The sequence below is a fragment of the Mesocricetus auratus genome, unplaced genomic scaffold (assembly GCF_017639785.1).
Source record: "Mesocricetus auratus isolate SY011 unplaced genomic scaffold, BCM_Maur_2.0 Super-Scaffold_100029, whole genome shotgun sequence".
Lineage (NCBI taxonomy): Eukaryota > Metazoa > Chordata > Mammalia > Rodentia > Cricetidae > Mesocricetus > Mesocricetus auratus.
The window spans coordinates 10501841-10515527 of record NW_024429210.1 but is presented as its reverse complement, the minus strand read 5'-3'; the positions used below and the strand labels follow the sequence as shown (position 1 = coordinate 10515527).

Genomic DNA, 13687 nt, shown 5'->3' with positions numbered 1-13687 from the left:
AGACCCTCTGTCAAGAGCTGCACCAGCTTCTAATAAACCCGTGTTCTCTATAAGTTACTCCACGATTCTGTTACAGTAGCAGCCGACTGAGGTCCCTAAGGCAGACGGCAGGCCTCAGCCTTGACTTGGTGAGTCCCCTGAAACTTCCCCAGCACTGCTGATGACTAAACCCCGAGGGCTCTGGTGCTTCCCTCCAGTGCCACAGCCCGGTCGGCTGTCATCTCTGACCTATGATTGTGGACAACATGGATCCCTCATCTTCTGCCTTCACATATAACCCCAAGGCCGCCGTCAGCATGTTTACCATCCACCTCAGTGACAGGGGTCCATGTTTGCACGTTGAAAAGTCTGTACACAGTGTGGGATTCAGCCTTTCTCTTCCTCTCCACCCTGGCCCCAAGTGAGGCACTAAGTCTGCAGGGGGATCCACCCAGATGTTTGTGGCTTGCACCAGGTCTGCCAAAGGAGCCCGCAAAGGCACAACCTCCAACAGTGTTGTTACTGGTCTGCCTCTTGTGTCTGCTCACACGGATTGCCCCAGCCCCCTGGACCCAGCAGCCTCTCTCGTGTCTAAAGGTCTAAAGCAGGGCCCAGGGGAGTGTCAGGCCCTGCGAACAGTGTCCTTGTCTTGCACAGACCTGTCTTCTGGTGTTCCGCTGACTCTGGAACAGGCCTGCAGGGACACTTAATGACCCGGCTCCCAAACCTCTGCACACTCAACTCTTCCCACAGCCTCCCTGCCTTCTAGACTCTCTCGACAACCAAGGAACTGGTACACTTGGAGGTGAAGGCAGGGGGACTGTGATTTCAAGGTGGGCTACATAGCAAATCACTGTCTTAAAAAGTCAAATAAGCTGGGCGTTGGTGGCACACGCCTTTAATCCCAGCACTCGGGAGGCAGAGGCAGGCGGATCTCTGGGAGTTCGAGGCCAGCCTGGTCTACAAAGTGAGTTCCAGGACAGCCTCCAAAACAATACAGAGAAACCCTGTCTCAAAACACCAAAAAAAAAAAAAAAAGGTCAAACAAATAAACAAACAAACGATGAGACCAAGTCCCTGCTCTCATCATGCCTGCTTGACAGTGAGTGTCAATGAAAGATCTTTCTCGAAGCAACTCTACAGTGTGGGAGTGGGGGTCACCTGTAGCTAAACTCCTCGGGCCAAGCGGGCACACTCAGCTTCCCGTGCATGGCCTTGAACACAGACTTCTCCCTCCAGGCTATTGGCACATGAGGGTTGGAAGGACCTTAGAAAGCTGCAGCTGCTCCCTGCACACAGGAGCCAGAGTGGTGGGGGCGGAGGGGGGAGTGGCGGGGATGGGGAAGTGGGGGTGGGGGTGGGGGCGTTAAAGCAGCTGGCTGAAGGTCTCTCCTGCTGCCAGTCCAAGCTTAAACTTGACAAAAGAAGACGGTCATAAAAGTCATTGTGGTCTGTGGTCAGAGGTCTGAAGGCACTCACCTGAGGAAAACAAACCTTACATAAACAGGTGAGGCTCACACCCCGCAGGAGCCCTGCCACCTTGACTTTTAGGTTTTCAGTCCTCCTCCTCCTCCTCCTCCTCCTCCTCCTCCTCCTCCTCCTCCTCCTCCTCCTCCTCCTCCTCCTCCTCCTCCTCGGAACTGCCACCCCTGACCTCACGCCACACACGCACACACACTCACACACACACACACCCCTGTGCTCCTCCCAGCTGTGGGAAGTACTCTGAGAAAGCTAGCAGCCCCCACACACCCCTGTGCTCCTCCCAGCTGTGGGAAGTACTCTGAGAAAGCTAGCAGCCCCCACACACCCCTGTGCTCCTCCCAGCTGTGGGAAGTACTCTGAGAAAGCTAGCAGCCCCCACACACCCCTGTGCTCCTCCCAGCTGTGGGAAGTACTCTGAGAAAGCTAGCAGCCCCCACACACCCCTGTGCTCCTCCCAGCTGTGGGAAGTACTCTGAGAAAGCTAGCAGCCCCCACACACCCCTGTGCTCCTCCCAGCTGTGGGAAGTACTCTGAGAAAGCTAGCAGCCCCGCGGTTCCTGTGGGTCTGGATCCACAGCAGCATGGTGTGCTGCTCCGTGAGCCCCGTGGGAGGCACAGAGCATTAGAAACGCTTTGGATTCCATGCGCATCACATCATATGCCTCTTCTTGCAACTTGCCTCTTAATTTTACTGGACTTGTAAACTCGTGCGCACCTACACTGATTGAAACATGCCGAGCAAAAGAGGCATGGATCGGGGCAAAATTAATCATCTTTCTTTACCCACCTCCATCCCATAATAGCAACTGTCAACAGCTGGGCAGACAGCTTTCTGCACCTTTTCTTCTGCTCACGTAAATGCACACATGGGCTCGGTGCTGAGAGAAAAGGCAGGGAAAGCTCAGGGCAGACCAGACTGCCCGGGGCTGGCCACACACCCAATCTTGGCCTGTCTCTTGCTACAGAAGGTGAGAGGGAAGGTAGTAAGATCCTGTGTTAACTCCCAGCCTGATGAGCTTCCCCCCACTCACACCCACTCACACCGCATCCAAGCTGCATTCATACCTGGCCCTGTGATCCATGTCCGGTGTAAGCTGATGAACAATAAATGACTTCGGCTGGATGGGGTGGGTGTGTGGTGGTGGTGGTGGTGGTGTGTGTGTGTGTGTGTGTGTGTGTGTGTGTGTGTAATGCCATTGGTCAGTTGGATGGCCACAGAAAACCAAATAACCTCTATAGCAAAAGAACATAAGACCTTTGAAGTCTTCCCTGGCCAACCATTCTCCATAGAATTTCTTCCAGACGATAAATAATCTGCTTCCAGGTCCAAGTATGTGTGAGGCCTTTGGAGGCCGAGTTGACGTGGCCTACCGTGGCCACACCTGTGGCTGAGAAGAGTTCAGGGTAGTGCTTGTTTGCTGACCACTGGGAAGGAGAACAGGAATGCCAAGAGGGCTTCTAAGCGCTGGCATAGGGTTCACCTTTCAAAAATGGAACAGGCCTAGACATGTTGTAGTCCAAGCTAGATGGAAACAGTGTGCTTTTCCTTGCCAAAAGAGGGGGGGAAATCCAATAATTAGAGCTTATTTATTTCTCTCCCAAATTAGTTTCATGTCTCTGCAAAGTGGTGAGAGAAGCTATACATAAGACTTGGGACTTGTCCCAACTTTCAACCTTGGCACTGGTTTTAGGAGAGATATAAAACGTGCTGGGACTTATACATCCAGATTTAAAATGATCTTTAAGCAATCCTCCAGCCGTTAAATTCTATGATTCTGTTATATCCATTTTCCCCCTAACTTCCTGCCTCAGAGCTAGGCAAAAAGAAACTCTCTAACCTACCTTGTCTGACAACAGGTCGTAAGACTACCCCCTTCTAGAAAAGGTCCTGCCATACCCAGAAAGGTACTTACGGAGTAGGCCACAAAAAATACAAACAGATGGGCTTTACTGGGTGAGCCCCTCCATTTATCTATGTCACACGCCCTCCATGTCCAAGCACACCTCTGCACACCTTCTCCAAGCTAAGCAGAAAAATTGGTACTTCACCCTGGGTCCTTGCGTCTTCCTTCGGAAGGTCCCCAAGTCACGCAAAACTATGACTGAATTAATTTGCTGGGCCTCTCTCTTGATGATCTGTCTTTTGTTACGGGGATGTCAGCTATGGCCCCTCTGGTAGCAGGAGAGGGACCACCTGCCTTTCCTCCCCAGTAGCAGCATCCTTAGCTTTTCAGGGCACTTAAGAACTCACCACAGCTCTGGACCCCTTCAACCCCATCTCCAGACTCCTGTGTTAATCCCAAAGATGGGAGGAGAAAGAACACAGACCCAAATCCTCATGGCCAAACTAATTACAGCAACATTTTTTTAATTCATGGGCTCCGGCTGCATCCCCTTAAGGCAGGGGTTTGAGAGGTCAGCATTAGATACAAGGAAAACAAAGATTTCATAGCTCAGGGGTAGGGGGTTTCCAGATGGGAGATCTGGTGGGCAAAATGGTCAGGGTTACAGGAGGAAAACAGAAGCGTAACAAGTTGATCATAACGACCTCGGGAAACAAAGACATGTTGTAAGGTGGTCAGGACAACAGGTGGCCATAACAACCCCTTTAAAACAAGAGTAGAGCTGTAAGACGACTGTTAACTTTTTGAAACAAAGACATGACTGCCATCCCTGGAGCAGGCAGTACAGAACCAGTTGTAGTTAAGTTTACAGGCAGGGCAGAGCTCAATCCCTGAGAGACAGAGGTTTAATCATCAACCGGAATGAACTTTACTGTAAGATGGCTTTAAGCCTAAAAAGGAGGCAGGCCGGCTCTCCACCTGGCCATTCTTTCCTAGACGCTTCGGCAAGCACCCTTTTAGGGTTGTCACTCAGTGCCCCCCCATTTGACTGGGAAATCTCTTTTAGGCTTCTCCCCCGTGCTGTCCATCTATCAGAAAACCTTCAGATCCCACAAAGGGACCTTCTGGGCAGAAAGTAGGTCCCGTGGCGATTTAGGCATCGGGTTTCTCCCAGCAGTTTCCCCCAGGTAGCACCAAACTAGCAGTATAAGCATAGTAGATTATTTGAACTAATTAGCAATACTAGGGCATCTTTAATTTCATTAATTAAAACAGAGAAAATGTTATTTTAAAAAATCGGAGGGACTGGAGAGATGATGGCTCAGTGGTTAAGAGCACTGGCTGCTCTTGCAGAGGACCCGTGCTCACTACCCAGCACCCCTGCAGGGGCTCAGTGCTCACTACCCAGCACCCCTGAAGGGGCTCAGTGCTCACTACCCAGCACCCCTGCAGGTGCTCACGGCTCTTTGTAACTCCAGTCCCAGGAGCTCCAGCACGCTCATCTGGCCTCCACAGACACCTGGCATGCACACATACACGTGCAGGCAAAACACCCCACATGTAAAATTAACAATGAAGAGGATGTGAGTCTGAAGGGGGAGTGGGAGAGGAGATGTGGGCTGAATACATTGTATACATTATATATATGTATGAAGCTGTCAAAGAATACATAAAACATATTTTAAAAGCAGAGAGACAATAATGCATTCCCAATCTATCCAGATCCCAACCAATACTCTCTCAGTCACAGAGATCCACCAAGAAACTCTGGAAAAAGTTGCCAAAATGCCATCCAGGACCAGCAGCCCCACTTGAACTTGTTAAAAGTGCAGATTCGCAGACCCACCCTAGACCTACAGAAGCCATTCTAGGACAGGAGCGAGCAACCTAGGTTTTAGCATAACTTACAGTAGATTCTGAAGCTTTCTAAGGTCAAAGAAACACTGATATAAAGCATTTACTAAGCACCTATTTAAGTTTTTAGGCTTATTTATTTTATGTGTATGAATGTTTGCCTGAGTGTGTGTGTGTGCACTGTGTATGCGTGTGTGTACCATGTGTGTGTGAGTGTGTGTGTACTGTGTGTGTGAGCATGTGTTTGTGCACTGTGTATGTGTGCGTGTACCGTGTGTGTGTGAGTGTGTGTGTACTGTGTGTGAGCATGTGTGTACCGTGTGTGTGTGTGTGTGTGTGTGTGTGTGTGTGTGTGTGATCCAGCCATCTTTCCAGCGTCAAGCATCTAATTGTTTAACATGGAATGAATATGTAGTGGCTGCTTTTGGTGTAAGACACATTAATATTGCCTTGAATATTAGGCATGAATGACATTTTCCTTTCCCATTGTTAACCCTGAGATTGGAGAGAGGAAAACCAGTTCCCCAATTTTGAGCCAAATTTGAAGCAAGCTTTAGTTAAATACTGTCCAGGGAGATGGATTCTGGCCTGATTCACCCCTGGGTTCCCATGGGATGGTCTCAAGCCATGTTTTGCAGGGACTTAAACAGGCAAACCCCACAATTTATTACCTTTCCCATCAGGTCCAATCAGGGGCAAGGACACATCCCGACATATTCCCTGCCTATGTATGGCCTGCCTACAGCCAATCAAGCACATCCAGTGTAAATGATGTGACTTGTTGTTTCCCAAGAATTATAGTTCCCAGCATTTCATCAAATTATCTTGTCCTTGGGTAAAAGGAGCTTACAGGTTAACTTTGACTCTTCTGCCTATCACAAGAACACTATATAAAAACAATGTGTTAAAGATTCAAAGTTAACATATATAACGCACATAAATAATTGCATTCACAAGTTTAATCTCGTACACTTTTCCCTCCCGTGGTACATGTCGGCACTCATTAACTTTTCTCCTTTTAAATGTGTATGTTAATAAGCAAACACCTTTCCAGGCCCTGCTTTACTTTCCAAGCTTCTTACAAGCATGTTCACAGTCTAAGAGCAGCAGAGAGCCGTTCTGCCAGGAGAGCTGAGTGCCTCGCCCAGCCTCGCGCTGAGGTCCTAGAGGTGTTGCTGGAATGTGGATTGTGACATCGTAGAAATGTTTGCCAAGTTCAGAACAAATGTTCAGAGAGTGAGAGTTCAAAGCGTCAGATATCTCACTGGAGAGGAACAGTAGTTCTCTCTGAGGAAAGTCACACCCCACCTCCCTTTTGGCTAGATGGTACCACGAGATTCTGGAGCTGCCCAGACCCTGGGCTCTTTTCAGGAGCAAACATCAACCTTTTGGGTCTCCCAGTCACACTTAAACACTGTCATGCCTTCTCCTGGGCCAGGCCACCCTGCCCTGAAGTCAACACAAGGCATTGCTGTGGGCCTGCCAGGAGTCAGGCCAGCCTTGTCACCACTTGAGCTGCAGAACACAAGGAAGTTAATTTGCTGAGTCATGGTGAAGGAGTGAGTCTCGGAGCAGGAAGCCAGGAATAAGGGGCACTGGCCCCTGTGGGTTTCCAATGCAGAGCAGGGAGACTTTGAGGACCTCAGTCTTTTGTCCTAGAAAGGCTGCTCCCACTGCATAGTGCCTTGCTATTGTTTGAAGCAAATACTAAATCATCATCAATGTATGTTTAAAAACCAATTAAGTGGGCTATTTAGATCAACTGCTGTTATTTAGTTAACTAGCTAGTCAGTCGAGACAGGATCTCACTATGTAGTCCCGGCTAGCCTTGAATGTGTGATCTCCTGGCTGTCTTCTCCGTGCCCGGACTTCAGTTATGTACTCCAGGACAGTCCAGTTTACATAAACTCTGTGAGAAAACAGATGCCCACGAGTTGTTCTGCAATCTCGCGTGAACCCACCCCATGAGTAAATAAGAGGAAGGAAAATCCGATTTTAAAAGGGAAAGACTCTGGCCCTGCTGTTGTGGGGTGACCGCCGGGCACCAGGGACTGCAGTGGGGTCTTTTACACACAACAGCACTGTCTGAGATCTGGGTCAGCACCCTCCCTTCCGCACCACACTGGAAACCTTGAAGTACCGCGCAAATGGGGGCTGTGCCGGCTTCTGAGAATGAAGGAGTGAAATGATGGTATCTGGTTCTCAAGGCTCATCCAGGGGAATTCATGGCACCCACCCCCACCCTTCCCCGTGACAAAGAACATTTCTTGCCTCATGGGACATCTAGTAGACTTAAGGTAAGGGGTGTGTGTATGTGTTTGTGTGTGTGTGTGTGTTTGTATGTGTATGTTTATGTATGTGTATGTGTGTGAGTATGTGTATGTGTGTGTATGTCTATGTATGTGTGTATGTGTGTGAGTGTGTGTATGTGTATGTTTGTGTATGTATGTGTGTATGTGTATGTATGTATGTGTGAGTGTATGTGTGTGTTTGTGTGTGTATGTTTGTTATATGTATGTGTGTATGTATGTGCGCATGTATGTGTATGTGTGTGAGTGTGTCTATGTATGTATGTGTGTTTGTATGTGTATGTTTGTATATGCGTATGTGTGTGAGTGTGTGTATGTGTATGTATGTGTATGTGTGAGTGTGTGTATGTATTTGTATGTGTATGTATGTATGTGTGAGTGTGTGTATGTGTTTGTGTGTATGTGTATGTGTGCATGCGTATGTGTGTGTATGTGTATGTATGTGTATGTGTGAGTGTGTGTATGTATTTGTATGTGTATGTATGTATGTGTGAGTGTGTGTGTATGTGTTTGTGTGTATGTGTATGTGTGCATGCATATGTGTGTGTGTATGTATGTGTGTATGTGTATGTATGTATGTATGTGTGAGTCTGTGTGTGAGCACCAGTGTGTGAATGCACATGGAGGCCATGTCAAGTATCTTTCACAGTCATAATCACTACATTCTATTTTACTGCATTTCCGTTTATTTTGTGGGGAAAAGGTGTATACATGTTACAGTGCTGACATGAGGTCAGAGAACAACTGTGGGAATCAGTTCTCTTCCCAGTGTGTGTGTCTCGGGAGTCTGCTTGTTAGTTAGACTAGGCGGGAAGAGCCTTAACCTGCTGGCCGCTCCTCCAGAACCTGGGACTCACCTACACAACTGCTCTTAGCCTGCTGACTGCTCCTCCAGAACCTGGGACTCACCTACTCAACTGCTCTTAGCCTGCTGGCCACTCCTCCAGAACCTGGGACTCACCTACACAACTGCTCTTAACCTGCTGGCCACTCCTCCAGAACCTGGGACTCACCTACACAACTGCTCTTAACCTGCTGACTGCGCCTCCAGAACCTGGGACTCACCTACACAACTTCTCTTAACCTGCTGGCCACTCCTCCAGGACCTGGGACTCACCTACTCAACTGCTCTTAACCTGCTGACTGCTCCTCCAGAACCTGGGACTCACCTACACAACTGCTCTTAACCTGCTGGCCGCTCCTCCAGAACCTGGGACTCACCTACACAACTGCTCTTAACCTGCTGACTGCTCCTCCAGAACCTGGGACTCACCTACTCAACTGCTCTTAACCTGCTGGCCACTCCTCCAGAACCTGGGACTCACCTACTCAACTGCTCTTAACCTGCTGGCCGCTCCTCCAGAACCTGGGACTCACCTACACAACTTCTCTTAACCTGCTGACTGCTCCTCCAGAACCTGGGACTCACCTACACAACTTCTCTTAACCTGCTGGCCACTCCTCCAGAACCTGGGACTCACCTACTCAACTGCTCTTAACCTGCTGACTGCTCCTCCAGAACCTGGGACTCACCTACACAACTGCTCTTAACCTGCTGGCCGCTCCTCCAGAACCTGGGACTCACCTACACAACTGCTCTTAACCTGCTGACTGCTCCTCCAGAACCTGGGACTCACCTACACAACTGCTCTTAACCTGCTGACTGCTCCTCCAGAACCTGGGACTCACCTACACAACTGCTCTTAACCTGCTGGCTGCTCCTCCAGAACCTGGGACTCACCTACACAACTGCTCTTAACCTGCTGGCTGCTCCTCCAGAACCTGGGACTCACCTACACAACTGCTCTTAACCTGCTGACTGCTCCTCCAGAACCTGGGACTCACCTACTCAACTGGGCAAGACCGACAGGGCAAAAGCATGGGGATCCTCCCAGCTCTGCCTGCCCAGAGGCAGGCATGCACTACCACACCCAGCTTGCCCATGGGTGGTGGGGTCCCACTTAGGCAGCAAGCATTTTACCACCTGAGTCAGCTCTCCAGTCCCTAGACGTCTGTGCTCTAAAGTGCAAGCTCATTGGCAGAGGAGGGAAGCCAGGGAAGACCACGGGACTTTCCACACGACTGAGGACCCTGCCAAGGAAGGATGCTTCTGGACGGAGACTGCGCATAGACTGTGCATACTCCCTCGGGGGCCTGGGAGCCCTGAGCTATAGAGGAGGCTTCCTGTGAGCTTGACAGTAGGAAGGGAGCAATGGCGCAGCCGGATTAAGCCGTCCAATGCTTGGCATTGTGTAAACTCCAGGACTCCCACCAGGACCATGGAGGAAGGGGCTACTATAGGCATGGCTGCCTTGGGCTTCCTATTAGTTGGCAGGAGGGTGCTCATAGTTGGATATATCCGAGGGTTTTTGTTTTTGTTGTTGTTTGTAGGCAGAGCTTCTCTGTGTCCTGGCAGGTGCTTCCAAATAACCACACAGGGACTTAATATTATTTATAAAAGTTGATAACTGATAGATAATTTAAGCTTGTTTTTAGCTGGCTCTTACAACTTATATTAACCCATTTCTATTCATCATGTGCTGTCCCGAGCCTCATGTACGTACTTCCCATCCTGCTCTCTCTGCATCTCTTGGTGTCTCCTCCAACTTCGCCCCTCTTCTCCGCAGCATTCTCTCTGCCCCCAAAATCCTGCCTAGCCATAGGCCACTCAGCTTTCTTATTAACAATGAGAGCAACACGACCTCACAGTGAGCAGAAGGGTTATTCCACAGCATTTGTTTTCGCTTTTTCCAGAAGAAATAGGACGTTTCTTATGCCCAAATGTTGTGAGGCACATTAATCCTTGTTGGATTTGACTACGGATAACTGTGACTGTACAACCTTCCAGCAAGCCAGAGGCCCCGAAGGAAGCCACACAGCAAAGGGGCTGTTGGGTGGGGGGGTAAGAGAACAACCTCGCTGAAGGATACGCAAAGACTCTTGTTGGCTAAAAACTAACAAGGAAGACACACAGGACAAAGACCAAATGGCAAGAACTCCTGTTAGCATAGGAGAGCCTGCCAGGGCTTTGTGCGGTCTGTGGGTTGTGAGAACACGGTCAAAGCAGCTGGGCTGAGTGGCCGCACCGGTGCTTCGTAGCCAAACACAGCACCTACTAAGCTCCCCTCAGTCAGTCCTGCAGTCTGACTAAACCGGGCTGGAAATTCAAAGACTAGCCTTGGCTCCATGGGGCCATAGGCTCTTCCAAGATAGGCAATTTGGCTCTAAATGAAGGAGACCCCCCCAACCCAATCTCAGATTCCACAATGAATATCATTGAAACTAAACGTAACTCTGCTCTGTGATCTTGAAAGACAGTACTCCAGTCCAGTGTGAAAGGCATTCCCCAAACTGAAGGCAGTGTTCCGCTTTCTCTTCTAGGGAATACCCCACGGGGCGTGTCTGGGCTGCTATCAGCTGAGCTGTTGCTGACATCGGGGTGTAACAGGTCCCCATGGGAGCCGTGGAGGAGAGGACAGACACAGCAAGCGTCCGGCTGCAGAAGGAATGAGACAGGGACAGGAAGAGCCCAGGAAGCACAAACACGGCCTTCAAGTCCCTGCAGCCAGTCCTTTCTGAGACTCTCACCATTCCTGCCCCGGGGTTCTGGGATACACCTATACATTTGTTCACTTTTGTTAAAAGGAGCTCTCATTGGTAATTTGCAACCAACAAGCGTTAATTACCCCACTAGAAACAACACACTCAGAACCAACAATGTGGTGACTCAACCATATTCTTTCTAACACAGAGCTTAACATTTCCACCATTTTAGGTGTACAGTGTGGCAGCATTACATATTCACCTTGCTGTGAGTCAAAACTCCCCTCCGTCTGGTCCTCCACGATGAGTGTTGCCAATAATAAATGAGTGATGCTGTCTATCAGCATTGAGACGAATTTAACCCCATGTACTTTATTTATAGTCCTCATTTGAGTTTAGTTTTGGTGATTTGCTTCTGGTGATAGTAGAGTTTAGGTCACTTGAAGGTTACAGTTAAACCAGTGTCCAGCACTATATACATGGCTCCTGTCTCACAAACAGTTGCTCTTAGTTAATATCCTTTTGCCAAACTCCACAGACAGCTTTATTCCTATAACCCTAGGTTCCCTCTTTACGTTTTTAATGATTTTTAAATTTTATTTTGTATGTAACAATGTTTTGGCTGCCCTTATTGCTGTGTGCCATTTGCATGCAGTGCCCACAGAAGCCAGAAGAGGGCATCAGATCCCTGGAAACTGGCATTACGAAAGGTTGTGAGCCATCCTATGGGTGCTGAGAACTGAACCCAGGCCCTCTGCAAGAGTAGCCAATGCTTCTGATCCATTCTCCAGATCCCATCCCCCACCCCCCACTCCTCCACCCCCCACCCCCGTTTTATATTTGGCAAGAAAAAGAACTAGATATTTATCTCTCCAAGGAAAGAAGAGTTTCTTCAAGCATCCCATGGCCCCTGCATCCTAGATGGTATGTTAGAGGGATTCAATCAGCCCGGGTGACTTAAAACAAAGATTTATTTCCTTTGTATCCTCCTGTTTCTCAGGGGTCAGCTCACTCGAGCAGCTTCTCTCTGAGCATTGCCATCCCAAGGCCGTGGGAGGAGGACTTGGTGAGATGCTCACTTTCAAAGCTATTCCAGGTCTACCTCAATGGCTCCCAGTTTCTAACAGCTTCACTCTCTCGTTGTTCTCACCAGAAAGAACTCATGACGGGCCTCTGACTTACATATACAGTGGCACGTGTGTGCCTGCACACACACACACACACATACACACACACTCATGCAAACACACACACGCATGCACACACACTCATGCAAACACACACACACACACACACACGTCCACATCATATATATTACAAGATAGTAATAAAATGAAGTTTAAAGGTTTTCTAGAAGTATAATAAGATACACCGTGATGAAAGTGACACATTGCAGAGAGGTGGCCAGCGAGCGGCTGTGCTGTGACCTGGTGTGGAGTTCCGCCAGCTGATTTATGAGATGTTGAATTTGGAAAGCAGGGGCACTCATTTAAGCATGACAGTCTAGAGCATGCAAAAGGATTTGGATTGGCACTATTTATTTAAATTACTATTTTCTTACTTAGGGTTTCTTTTGCTGTGATAAAACACCATGACCAAAAGAAACTTGGAGAGGAAAGGGTTTGTTTGGCTTGTAGGTTGCAGCGTCACAGGGCAGGGACTCAGGGCAGAATTCTGGAGACAGGAACTGAAGCATAGACCGTGGAGGGGTGCTGCTTGCCAGCCTGCTCCTCGTGGCTCGCTCAGCCTGCTTTCTTACACAAGACGGCCTCAGGCAGGAATCATCTGCCCAAGGACCGCAGCACCCATAGTGATCTGGGCCTTTCCACGTTGGTCATTCATCGAGAAGATGTCCCACAGACTTGCCTACAGGCCAACCTGAAGGAGGCGTTTTCTCAGTTGGGGTTCCCTCTGCTACCCCACATGACCCTAGCCTCTGTCAAGTTGACGTAAAGCTTAGCTATCGCATTATTATATTTGCAGTGGTAGAGATGGGACTTGGGGCTGTGCACATTCTAGGCAAGCACCCATAAGCTCATTTCCAACCCTTAGTTTATTGAGACAGTGTTTTTGCTGTGTAGCTGAGGTTGGCTTTGAACTTGAACTCAGGTTTAGCTTAGGTTTTATTTCTGCTTTCTTAGTATGTTATATTATTATTTTGTGTGTCTGGATGTATTGCCTGCTGCATGCATGCATGTCTGTGCACCACATGCTTGCAGAAGTAACCCTCTAGAACTGGGCTTAAAGCCAATTGTGAAATGCAATGTGGATGCTCAGAATCGAATCTGGGGGTCTCTGGAGGAGCAGCCAGTGCTCTTGACCACTGAGCCATCTCTCCAGCCCTAGCTGGGGTTTTTAGAAGCTCAGTCATCGCAGATGAAGACAATCTGTGGCATGTAACAGGGAGAGGTGGCCCGTCCACAGGGAACTTTGAAACTAGACTCGACAAGTGTCTGAAAGTGAGCAGAAGGGCTTCTTGAGTGTCTGGAGGGGGGCAAGCCGTGCCTGCTTCCAGGAAAAGGTACCAAGGAAAACAACCACTCTGGGTCTGAAAGGGTAGAAAGATATTTGAAGCATAGACAAGAACTATGGAGACATTACACGCTCTCTCCCTTCCCTGCATTTAGATGGACAAGAACTGTAGTAATTGGTAACCAAAATTGCATCCTGTAT

The 13687-nt window shown here is 48.9% G+C and overlaps 1 long non-coding RNA gene across 1 annotated transcript; it reads left to right on the top strand.

The window, feature by feature from the left end:
• The first annotated feature begins 6698 nt into the window (after nt 1-6698).
• On the top strand, nt 6699-11375 carry LOC110340942. The gene is made up of 2 exons (XR_002382794.2): nt 6699-7459; nt 10853-11375. It is a non-coding gene; the product is annotated as an uncharacterized LOC110340942 (long non-coding RNA).
• The last annotated feature ends 2312 nt before the right edge of the window (nt 11376-13687 follow it).